The sequence below is a fragment of the Oncorhynchus mykiss genome, chromosome 11 (genome assembly GCF_057628025.1).
Source record: "Oncorhynchus mykiss isolate SJ-2025 chromosome 11, ASM5762802v1, whole genome shotgun sequence".
Taxonomy (NCBI): domain Eukaryota; kingdom Metazoa; phylum Chordata; class Actinopteri; order Salmoniformes; family Salmonidae; genus Oncorhynchus; species Oncorhynchus mykiss.
This window is the reverse complement of record NC_143032.1, coordinates 17158120-17172030: the sequence shown is the minus strand read 5'-3', so window position 1 is coordinate 17172030 and position 13911 is coordinate 17158120.

The window sequence follows — 13911 nt, the reverse complement described above, 5'->3', positions numbered from 1 at the left end:
CCTCCATCATTCTTAAATGGAAGACATTTGGAACCACCAAGACTCTTCCTAGAGCTGGCCACCCGTCAAACTGAGCAATCAGGGGAGAAGGGTCTTGGTCAGGGAGGTAAGCAAGAACCCGATGGTCATTCAGACAGAGCTCCAGAGTTCACTGCATTGTAGTGCTAGCTGTGCCACTAGAGATTCTGGGTTAGAGTCCAGGCTCTGTCGCAGCCAGTCAGAGAGGGAGACCCAGGGGGCGGCGCACAATTGGCCCAGCGTCGTCCGGGTTAAGGGGAGGGTTTGGCCGGCAGGGATGTCCTTGTTCCATCGCGCCCTAGCAACTCCTGTGGCGTCCGGGCGCAGTGCACACTGACACAGTCACCAGGTGTACGGTGTTTCCTCCGACACATGCGGCTGGCTTCCGGGTTAAGTGGGCATTATGTCAAGAAGCAGTGCAGCTTGGTTGGGTTGTGTTTTGGAGGACACACGGCTCTCGACCTTCGCCTCCCCTGAGTCCATACCGGAGTTGCAGCAATGCGACAAGACTGTAACTACTAATTGGATACCACGACATTGGGGAGAAAAAGGGGCAATAATAAATCAAATAAGTGGAGATGGGAGAACCTTCCAGGATGACAACCATCTCTGTAGCTCTCCACCAATCAGGCCTTTGTGGTAGAGTGGCCAGACAGAAGCCTCTCAGTAAAAGGCACATGACAGCCCGCTTGGAGAGCCACCTAAAGGACTCTTAAACCATGAGAAACAAGATGCTCTGGTCTGATGCAACCAAGATGGAACCCTTTCGCCTGAATGCCAAGCGGCACGTCTGGAGGAAACCTGGCACCATCCCTTGCTGTGGGGATGTTTTTCAGCGGCAGGGACTGGGAGACTAGTCAGGATTGAGGGAAAGATGAACAGAGAAAAGTACAGAGAGATCCTTGACAAAAACCTGCTCCAGAGCACTCAGGACCTCAGACTGGAGCGTAGGTTCACCTTCCAACAGAACAACGACCCTAAGCACAGCCAAGACAATGCAGAAGTGGCTTTGGGACAAGTCTCTGAATGTCCTTGTGTGGCCCACAGCACATCTATCTACCTCATCCCCATACTGTATTTATTTATTTATCTTGCTCCTTTGCACCCCGGTATATCCACTGGCACATTAATCTTCTGCACATCTATCACTCCAGTGTTTAATTGCTAAATTGTAATTACTTCGCCACTACGGCCTATTTATTTCCTTACCTCCCTAATCTTACCTCATTTGCACACACTGTATATAGATTTTTTCTATTGTGTTATTAACTGTACAGTTGTTTATTCCATGTGTAACTCTGTGTAGTTGTTTGTGTCGTACTGCTTTGCTTTATATTGGCCAGGTCGCAGTTGTAAATGAGAACTGGTTCTCAACTGGCCTACCTGGTCGATTAAAGGTAATTTTAAAAAAAAAATGTTTAGGTATTTTTTCAAACCAAATACTTTTAGACTTTTACTCAAGTACTATTTTACTGGGTGATTTTCACTTTTACTTGAGTCATTTTCTATTTACTTTTACTGTAGTATGACAATTCAATACTTTTTCCACCACTGACCATGACAGCTTCAGTCCACACTGTTCTGGAGTTGAAGTTTGCTCTGAGGTCTCTGTAAAAAGACAGAAAACCACTTTTGTGGTTGTAAATGTTAGTCAGACAGATTGATGGAGAGACAGACAATTGGGCATTTGTGAGTGGGTTATAGGTGATGCAAGTAGGACTATAACTACAACATTAGAATACCCAGGCGTCATCTTTTCTCCTCTCTCACTAGAATGAGACTCCTTCTAAAACATTAATCAGACAGCACCTGATCCCCTATCACATTGGAGAGCTACACCAACTTCAGCAGACAACAAACTACCCTCAGTCTACAACTCTAACTTACACTACAGACAATTCCATTATTAAAGGATTTAAACAAGTTAAATTTCCCTGAGGGAAAAATAGAATGAGAAGTCTATGGGGGAAAAAACAGATTTCCATATGTAGGCTGCTGCTTCATGACAAAGAACCTTCAGGTGACTGACAGACATATGAGGCCACAACAGAGAGGTGAGTAGCACGATACACACAGTAAAAAACATCTTTAGATTTTCATCTCACACACACAGAACTGAGAATGAACACTCACCGGTTTGGTGCTTGCTCAGAGGAATCGGCAGATAGAGGAGCTTTAACTTGGTTCCATGCAGTGCCCCACCTAAATAAAAAATAAAAAAGTTTAATAATAATCATTGAGTTAATAAAGCTGCATACAAACACAGTCTCATTTTTTGCTTTCTTGAGTAAGGCAGCTCCAAAATGCAGATGTTAGCTTAGTGTGTTTCTGTGGTGGTGGGGCAGCAAGCGGAAAATATGGAGCTTAGGGGTTAGAAATGTCCTTTAGTTGCACCGTGATTGGCTCAGTGTTCTGTCACTCATCGGAACACTATGTCACCTCCAAATCTAAGGGTAGAGCAAAAAAATTCAAGCCTCTTGGGTGCTGCCATAGGGTTACATTAAAAGTACCCATCAAATAAGGCTCAAGGTCATTGGCCACAGGTAAAATTACGTCAAATCACGTTATATCTACAGTAGCTTTGATTGGACTGCTCAAGGACAGTCAACATCATACTTTCAAAATCTTGTCTAGCAGTCATCATCATGAATCAAGTTGACAATACACTGGCAAATCCTTATGAAATTATGAAGAGAAATTATAAATAAAACGTATTGGTGCTCATCAGCCATTGGACATAAACATTACACAACAAGTTGGAAATCGCAAATTCAACAATGAATGGTTTGGAAGGAATCCCTGACAGTGGCTAATCACTAGCCTGCTATTCAGTGGAGTGGTATGTGGTCCCACATTTGGGATTAAGGGTCTCTTTTCCAAGTTTAAAATTATAAACATAAAAACATTTGCCATGCTGTCAATGAAGCATGATTTGTGCCGTGCTCAAAACAACTTAACTAGGAACTTTGAAAACTCAGTGAGTTCAAGACAACTGGGAAGTTTCGACTGGGAAAATACATTTTGAACTGTCATCCAACTCGGAATTGTAAATCCAGCCTCTTTCTAGAGCTACGACCTAAAGATCATTATGATTCGACCTTGTTTTTTTCCCCCTGAGTTCCCAGTTGTTTTGAAAGCACCATAAATCCAGAGAATGCCACTCTGATGACAAAATTTGCCCACGAAGGTCCCCCACGGCACCTTCCTGTTCAAGTGAGCACAGCACAACAAGGTGAGTCCAAAAATGTATTGTATGCTCCTGCATAAATTATGTAATATGCCAGGGAGATATGTATACTGTAGCTAAGAAAGTAACACTAAGTGTATGTTGTGTATTAAGATGTTAGTAACCCATGTGCCTCACCCTAATAATTTGTTCTATTTTCCCCTCTTAATTTCCCCTACTGTTCTGACTTGGTGGTGCTCATGTAGCCTATTACCTGTTTTAGAGAAATGTAATCATTGAATTTTGTAAGCGCTTTCATTGTCTGCTTATATGTTTGATTTATTTATCCTACGGTTCTGACTTGGTGTACAGGTAGAACACTGTAAGAACGGCCCATGTTCTGAATTATGTCACCGTACATTTCAAAAGTGCTAAACAAATAGTTATAGTGACTATGTCCGTCCTAGCTCGCTCATTAATGTCTTAATAGAAATTACAGATAGACTCTTATCTGCTTGTCGTCCCTTTATTATGCCATAGTTTGTACATTTCAATTGTTAGTGGAAACCACATTTGTTTAAGCAAGTCAGCCATATCAGCTATGTTTTTCTAAAAGCAGTAAATGGCTGAATGAACAGTTTCGCTGCCAGACAAGGCTCCACTGATAGCCAGGTGTAGCAGTGGTAAGGTGTTGGGACTGCTGTTGGGACAGCTTTATGAAGGCCCTAACAATTGGTGGGTACAGTTTGTCACCTTTATAGTTCAATGAATGTATTGTTTAGTGTTGTGTAGTGGCTTTTCTTGCATGAATTGTTTTTTTGTCCCATGCTAAAATTGCCACTGGTTCCCTGTCCTCTGTAGAGAGCAGCCAAGGACAAACTGGAAGTTATTCAGAAGCTGGTCCATATGATCAGAAACATATATATTATTCATCACCAAGGAGCCAGCCTGGGCATGTGTATCTGCGTGGAGCTGACCAGGGCCCAGATTCACAAAACCTTTTAAAGAAGAAATTTCTTCTTAACTGCCATTTTTTCCTTAACTGTAGACCTAAGAAATTCGCAATTCAACGGCTCAGACATGAGAGGTATGTGGCAGGGTCTACAGTCAATCACGGACTACAAAAAGAAAGCCAGCCCGGTCAGGCTGTCCGATATCTTGCTCCCAGACAAACTAAACAACTTCTTTGCTCGCTTTGAGGACAATACAGTGCCACCAACACGGCCCACTACCAAAACCTGCGGGCTCTCCTTCACTGCAGCCAACGTGACTAAAACATTTAAATGTGTTAACCTTCGCATGGCTGGCGGCCCAGACGGCATCCCTAGCCGTGTCCTCAAAGCATGCGCAGACCAGCTGGCTGTTTTGTTTACGGACATATTCAATCAATCCCTATCCCAGTCTGCTGTTCCCACATGCTTCAAGAGGGCCACCATTGTTCCTGTTCCCAAGAAAGCTAAGGTAACTGAGTTAAACGAAACTCACTTCCGTCATCATGAAGTGCTTTGAGAGACTAGTCAAGGATCATATCACCTCCACCCTACCTGACACACTAGACCCACTCCAATTTGCTTACCGCCCCAATAGGTCCACAGACGACGCAATCGCAATCACACTGCACTCTGCCCTAACCCATCTGGACAAGAGGAATACCTATGTAAGAATGCTGTTCATCGACTACAGCTCAGCATTTAACACCATAGTACCCTCCAAACTCTTAATTTAGCTCGAGACCCTGGGTCTCGACCCCACCCTGTGCAACTGGGTCCAGGACTTTCTGACGGGACACCCCCAGGTGGTGAGGGTAGGAAACAACATCTACACCCCACTGATCCTCAACACTGGGGACTCACAAGGGTGCGTTCTCAGCCCTCTCCTGTACTCCCTGTTCACCCATGACTGCGTGGCCATGCACGCCTCCAACTCAATCATCAAGTTTGCAGACGACACTACAGTGGTAGGCTTGATTACCAACAACGACGAGACGACCTACAGGGAGGAGATGAGGGCCCTCGGAGTGTGGTGTCAGGAAAATAACCTCATACTCAACGTCAACAAAACAAAGGAGATGATTGTGGACTTCAGGAAACAGCAGAGGGAGCACCCCCCTATCCACATCGAAGGGACAGTAGTGGAGAAGGTGGAAAGTTTTAAGTTCCTCGGCATACACATCGCAACAAACTGAAATGGTCCACCCACACAGACAGCGTGGTGAAGAAGGCGCAACATCACGTCTTCAACCTCAGGAGGCTGAAGAAATTTGTCTTGTCACCAAAAACACTCACAAACCTTTACAGATGCACAATCGAGAGCATCATGTTGGGCTGTATCACCGCCTGGTACGGTAGCTGCTCCGCCCACAACCATAAGGCTCTCCAGAGGGTAGTGAGGTCTGCACAACGCATCACCGGGGGCAAATTATCTGCCCTCCAGGACACCTACATCACCCAATGTCACAGGAAGGCCAAAAAGATAATCAAGGACAACAACCACCCGAGCCACTGCCTGTTCACCCCACTATCATCCAGAAGGCGAGGTCAGTACAGGTGCATCAAAGCAGGGACCGAGAGACTGAAAAACAGCTTCTATCTCAAGGCCATCAGACTGTTAAACATCCATCACTAACATTGAGTGGCTGCTGCCAACATACTGACTCAACTCTAGCCACTTTAATAATAAAAAATTGGATGTAATAAATGTATCACTAGTCACTTTAAACAATGCCACTTTATATAATGTTTACATACCCTAAATTACTAATCTCATAGGTATATACTGTACTCTACACCATCTACTGCATCTTGCCTATGGCGTTCGGCCATCACTCATCCATATATTTATATGTACATATTCACATTTATTCCTTTGTTGTTGTGAAATTGTTAGATTACTTGTTAGATATTACTGCATGGTCGGAACTAGAACCACAAGCATTTTGCTACACTCGCATTAACATCTGCTAACCATGTGTATGTGACCAATAAAATTTGATTTGAGAAGAAAATTAAGCAAAGTTGTTATCCCTTGCGTTATTTCTTAAGTTTCTCCTTAAGCAAAACGTTTTTAAAAAATGGATTATTGAAAATAAAGTTCTTGAAAATGTTATTAATTCCAAGACAGCTAAACCCTTGCCTTAAACTCAGGGCAGTGAGAGACAAAGCTCATGAAAGCAATTTAAAATGTTTAATTCACTGACAAACTTAATCTGAAAGTTTCAATATTGATTATTTTAAACCCAAGAACATGTTTTAGAACAGTAATCTCAGTAAGAAATATTCTAGCATGATTGCCATTGATAGCTAGAATGGTTGCCTAGCAACACACATCTTAAGAAGTGTAATGCTCTCGTGGGTTGAAGAAGGAGACCAAGGTGCAGCGTGGTAGGCGTTCATGATTTTTAATAAACTGAACAACGCAACAAAATAACAAAGTAGAAAAAACAAAACGCACAGTTCTGTCAGGCAACAAAACAGCTAAACAGAAAATAACTACCCACAAAACCCAAACGGAAAATCACAACTTATATATGATCCCCAATTAGACATCGATAGACAGCTGCCTCTGATTGGGAACCACACTAGGCAAAAACAAAGAAATAGAAAACATAGATTCTCCCACCCGAGTCACACCCTGACCTAACCAAACATAGAGAATAAATAAGGATCTCTAAGGTCAGGGTGTGACAAGAAGATTTATATGAATATATTTGAGAAGTTCATAAGAAAAATCCTTAATACTTATGATATTGTTGAGGAATTGCAATTATAAAATATCTTATGAACTTCTTTTTTGCAATACTAGAATGGACATGAACCCATCATGGAAGGAAAGAAAGGTCAGGGTTTAGATGGCAGTTGTGCAATTGTACTGATATTGTATCATATAATAGCACTCACATTTTTCCAAGAAAACAAAAATGTAGATATTCATGGTCTGTTTACATGTATTTTAGAGGCTATGTATACAGAAAAGGTGTATAAAACCTGTATTTATAATTATATAAACATATTTTCGTTTGGCAATAATTCTACTACACAATTTCTGATATATCACATGCCTTTTTTTTTATCTTGCAAAAGTAAAAATCTGGATTATGCCTCTGCTGCCATTCATTCCAAATACACTGTTTTGGACTTCTCCCTGAGCAATATGGCTGCCATGTTCACCCAATTCTGGAACTTTGAGGGTTCATGACATAGCCCCTAGTAATTTAATAGGATCTCTATGGTAGTAGTGACCTGGGAATGAGCTTGGTGTCTGTGAGTCTATAGTGGGGAAAGAGACTGACAGTCAGTCAATGGTTAACTACACTACACCAATAGTATGTGTGTTGCTGGTCTCATCTGATGAACAGCTCTCTAATATTAGATCCCTCAGGCCTGGATCCAGTGGATCCCAGCAGTGGATTAAGTGTTAGCAGAGAGGAGAGATCTAAGACCCCTCAGAGCTGCGGAACAGAGAGATGGAGGAGAGGACTTTAATGAGGAGCTGGGCTAATATTTAATTACCCTCTTCTCCAGGTTATTTTTGTGGTGTTGAGGGCTGGGGTGTACGGTAGGGGAGAGGGGTTGGGGCTTTTGATTTGGGCTAGGTATGGGCTGAGTACATTGTTATAGCTTCTGTGCTGCTCGTGATGTATTATTGTAATCTGCATGTCTTCTGATAGAACAGATTGGGTTACCAACCTGCAGTCGGACCAATCAGTCTCAGGGCTAAAGAGAACATACACCCTCACACATGCTCTCTCATACAGTACATGCTCACAGTGCTCCGGCATATAGAGCAGAAACACTGAGATTTAGTAAAATAAGCACACACACAGACAGAATGCTGTGTAGGAATGCTTGGATTTATGGCACACACACACTAATGTCTGGCGCACACATACAATGCCTATTGAAAGTCTACACACTCCTTGCACAGTGTTCACATTTTACTGCCTTAAAATTAAATCTACAGTACACTGAAAAATGTATTGATTGCATATGTCTTCACACCCCAGAATTAATACTCGATGGAATCACCTTTGGCAGCCATTACAGCTGTGAATCATCTTGAATAAGATACTACCAACTTTGCACAACATATCCATTGTTTTTGTCAAAATGAACAAGCTCTGTAAATTTGGTTGGGAATCATTGATGGACAGCAATATTCAAACCTTGTCTCTGATTTTCAAGCAGATTTAAGGACTGGAGTCACAGGACCATTCAAAAACACTCAACACCTCTTGGAAAGCCATTCTGGTGTGTCTTTAGCAATTACATGTGTCTAATTGAAATAAAACCATCACATGGCTAGGTTTTCAAAAGACTATGGTGGGTTTTCCTCTAACTTTTTACCTAGGCTTTCCTCCTTTCAAATATTTGGGTGATCCTGACAAACTCCCCAGTCCTTGCAGGTGACAAACATATGCAAAACACGATGCTGCCACCACAATACTTGAAAATATAGAGGATCTACAACATTGCATTCACTCCACATGACTGGCCTGTATGACAAAGTGAAAAGAATGAAGCCTGTGTTAAAAAAATCCACTCCAAATCATCCATTTATTTTGCAACAAGGCCCTAATTCTTTCCCCTAAATTAAAACAACTTTTGGTTTGCGCTTAGAGGGACTATCATTTGTTTTTCATCAGGACAATGACCCACCACACCTCCAGGCTCTAGGTGGGCAGAGCCATGCCATTCTAGCATGTATTTGAATATTTCCGTTAGGGAACGCCTACTCTGTGAAGTGTGCGTGTGCAATAACTTAATTCGGCCTTACACTCCTTATAAAAAAGAAGAATGTCAACCAAAATCTCTCCCTCCATTGCTGGCACTGTGCATATTTGGTAGTGAGTAGTGATGGGTCGTTCGCGAACGAGTCGGCTCTAAGAGCTGGCTCTAGTAGGTGAACGTTGGGAGCCGGCTCGCATATCAGAAGAGCCAAATCTATTTATAATATAAAAATAAAGATATGAATCATCAAAAAAATGCAATGAATAGAATTAACTAATTCAAAGAACAAAAAAATACAAAAAATAATAGAGGCCTAAATGCTCAAACGCACACACATTCGTTCTGACTGTCTGCTCAGACTAACAGCCTCACCTGTTGGTCCTGTTAATCAGACACGCAGTGTCAACCAATGAACCAAAGATGCGTGAGAGAGAGCCTAAATCCAATGTACACAATTCCAAGCAGGAAACCCCTTTCAAAATCACTTATTCCATAACTGTACGAGACAGTTGTTCTTTACATTAAAAAGTTATACTTTAAATGCAAATGTTTAATAGCATTCTTTTTCATAGCAAACATTATTTTTCATAAATACATTGTGGTTAAGGTAGAGTATTATTTAACTTAATAATTTAATTGGAATTGTTTTAACACCAATCATAGTCAAACTATTGCAAAAATACAAAACATTATTTTTTTAAAGAGCCATTTGGGAGCCAAAAGAGCAGTCTCTTTTTGGTGAGCTGATCCGAACGAGCCGGCTAACTGAAAAGAGCCGGAATGCCCATCACTAGTAGTGAATGGAAACACTGGATGCTTCTCATTTACAAATCCGTTGAATTATTATTATTATAATTTTTATGTTTTGAAAATCAATTAAAAAAAATACTTATTTTCCACCATAATTTGCAAATAAATTCATTAAAAATCCTACCATGTGGTTTTCTGGATTTTTTTTTCTCATTTTGTCTGTCATAGTTGAAGTGTACCTACGATGAAAATTACAGGCCTCTCTCATCTTTTTAAGTGGGAGAACTTGCACAATTGGTGGCTGACTAAATACTTTTTTGCCCCACTGTACTTAACTAAACTTTGTAAAAAAACAACAAAAAAACAACTAATATCACATTTTTCAAGTAGGGAAAAATGTGCATGTATATGATCTACAAACAATCTACAGATACTGTATCTTGCCACAGCTTCCGGGTATAAGAGCAATACCAAAATAAAAAATAAAAGCAGTCTCCGGTTGTTCATTACAGAAGGTACAAGAAACATCAATGTCTATTTTTTTTTTAAACTTCAAGATTATGTTTAGTATGGTAGCACTTGTGGAATTAATTTATAAGAAACGTATTTAAACGTATTAGTTAGAAGAAACTTCTAAACGTTTTTCCAATGAATATTACTTAAAAGGCCATTCCAGAAAGACATGACATATGGGACTGAAACAACATCACATTGAAATAAGGCACATCTGGTGAAATATCTGTCTCATTAGTTGTCTCGTTGTTCTATCTGTGATTCTGAGGTCGTAACAGTAGGTGCGGTAGTGGGAGAGAGCGAGAGAGAGATACAAAAAATAAGGTAAAAATAACGTATTTGGACTGCAGCCAGTGAGAGAGACAGGTTGACGGAGAGTCGAAACAGCTGGTCTGGGTCAAGGTAGCACGTCTGGTGAGCAGGAAACATGCTAGCTAACAGTGTACATGGCCCGAAATGCTTTTGAAGAGATGGGGAACTCCGCTGGAATCGGACCAACGCCCATTGTGTACGTTGCACATGCTACCGCAATGGGCCACGCGGTGCATTCTGGGCGATTCTGGGACAAGGAGGGCGCTAGATCAAAAACCCAACATTACAATGAATTTCGTCGACAATAAGTACAACATTACAAATATTTTTAAAAAAATGTCACATAATTAACTTTCTATCTGTAATATTGTATGTCTTTGGAATCGTGATATTACGTACATTCGAGTAGAATAGGCAAGTTAATCAACTCGTACCCTGACTTTGAAAATGGATTGCGTAACGCCGAATGACTACGTGAAGGCGATTGGTCGACAGTCTGCTGGGTGGGACGTTATACGTTGTTCCTCCATTCATTTGCAACTCCTCCTGTCTCTAATATTTCTGACATATCTAACAGGACGAGCGCTAGCATAGCTAACAAGTTAGCATGAAAACACGGTTAAAACCAAAATACACTTTCCCATTATGACAAACTACATGTTAATACGTTGTACATTTGTTAATACAAATCCTGACAGTTTGGACGGAATTATATATTTAAAAAAAATGCTTTTAAACTGGGCAAGGAGTGGAGAAGGACTTCCGATCTACCATTAATTCCAGAAAATTGTGCGCAAAAATAAGAGAAGATGGGGTGCAATATCGTCAACCAACCACAGGATGTCAGTCAATTACGCATTAATTAAACATGTCAATATAAATCAATTAAGCTATAGATATATTTTAACAGGAACTCAATAACATTAATTGAATTTGTGAAACTAACAAATTTGGGCAAAATTCCACAAATACAACAGGTTCTTAGTCTGTTACACAAGGGGTGTGTAGAGTTTCACTATTACAGATGGACACACGCTAGTGGGAAGTTGCAGGGTGAAATGGGCATTCCTGAGGCGGTGTGTTTTATCTACAGCAGATGAGACAGCAGATCAGCGAGTGGGAAGCAAGGCCGAGAATACACCCATGCATCCACACACACAACTAACCAGGTATCGAACCCAGGTCACCTCAAAACAAGCTGTTACTGTGAACGGTTCCACACACTAGTCTCCAGCACGACAAAGATAACTAACACATGTACACACGCACATATACACACTCTCACAGATGAAAGGGTGGGATCAGTCCCAGGAAAACATTACTCTGCTCCTGGGAATATAAAGCATTTACTGACATTCTGACACATCAGCCAAGGTAGGATTATATAACATAACAGCTTAATAAAATTCACTGCCAATCTAAAATATCGAACACTATAAAGGATAGAGGAGCTAACTGCTACCACATATTGAAGAGGAACGGAGAAGGGGAGCTTCTCACCGTTTTGTCCAGATCATAAACTACATGGCTAAAAACCATGGGCATTCATTGGTCACCCCTTTGCTGTATAACAGCCTCCACTCTTCTGGGAAGGCTTTCCACTAGATGTTGGAACGTTGCTGCGGGGACTTGCGTCCATTCAGCCACAAGAGCATTAGTGAGGTCGGGCAATGATGTTTGGCGATTTGGCCTGGCTCGCAGTCGGCGTTCCAATTCATCCCAAAGATGTTCGATAGGGTTGAGTTCAGAGCTCTGTGCAGGCCAATCAAGTTCTTCCACATCGATCTCGGCAAACCATTTCTGTATGGACTTCGCTTTGTGGACAGAGACATTGTCATGTTGAAACAGGAAAGGACCTTCCCAAAACAGGTGCCACAAAGTTGGAAGCACAGAATCTTCTAGAATATCATTGTCCTGTAGAGTTAAGATTTCCCTACACTGGAACCAAGGGGCTTAGCCCGAACCATAAAAAAACTGTCCCAGACCATTATTCCTACTCTAAAATTTACAGTTGACACTATGCATGGGGGCACATAGCGTTCTCCTGGCATTAACCAAACCCAGATTCGTCCGTTGGATTGCCAGATGGTGAAGCGTGATTCATCACTCCAGAGAAAGCATTTCCACTGCTCCAGAGTCCAAGCAAGCTTTACACCACTCCAGCTGACCCTTGGCATTGCGCATGGTGATCTTAAGCCTCTGTGTAGCTGCTCGGCCATGGAAACCCATTTCATGAAGCTCCAACAAACAGTTACTGTGCTGATGTTGCTTCCAGAGGCAGTTTGGAACTCAGTAGTGAGTGTTGCCATTTTTATGCGCTTCGCGCTTCAGCGGTCCCATTCTGTGAGCTTGTGTGGCCTACCACTTCGCGGCTGAGCCGTTGCTACTCTTATACTTTTCCACGTCACCATAACAGCACTTACAGTTGACCGGAGCAGCTCTAGCAGGGCTGAAATTGGCAAACTGACTTCTCGGAAAGGTGGCATCCTATGACGGTGCCACATTGAAAGTCACTGAGCTCTTCAGTAAGGCCATTCTACTGCCAATGTTTGTCTATGGTGACTGCATGTCTGTGTGCTAATTTGAAAGGGTGTCTACATACACTATATATACAAAAGTATCTTGGCAGCAATGGGACAACAGGAAAACCACCTGCGGTTCTGAATCGGACTCAGTTCACCATACCTTATACAGAGTGCTGCTACAAACAGTTTGCTGGTTAGAAGGATTTGTTTGAGTTATAGTGAACTGAAAGCATCTACAGTGGGGTCAGGTAAAGCACAGATGGTACGGGAGGGTTTGTGCTCTGCTTATAGTATGATAATCACATACTCCATCTTCATAGAGTAGAGCAGCAGTGAGGTTATTTATTTTACATTGTAAACCTTCCAGTTTAGCCAGCATTGCCATTAGCGGTCCTGATTCGCACTACTATACTATCTCAGATGACTATAACAATATAACAGCAGGGCAGGATGCAGTAACAGCGTCTGGTGACATCAGGTGGACATACTGGGAATTACACCTATGATAGTCATCTGAGAAGTTCTGTGACAATCATTTCTCACTGAACTTCATACTTCATTGAAACAGTCATGCACCCACAAAATATTCAAGCAGAACACACCAGGGCTGTTTTGTTGATCTAATTTATTCTCCCATCAAAACTAGAGACTTGATGACACACTGAAGTTTACAGTCTATCCACTGACAAATACAAATGTCTCTCACAGAAGACTTTCCCTCACAAACAAGTGACAAGTGTGACGGACTGGCCAGTCTCCAGTCCTGCATGCTGGGGCAGGTGGGCGGAGCTTGGCTCTACTCGTCATTGTCCTCTTCCTGGCTGATCTGGAAGTATCTAAGCTCGTAAGTCTCCTTGTCTGACAACACGACTCTCAACCAATCACGGAGGTTGTTCTTCTT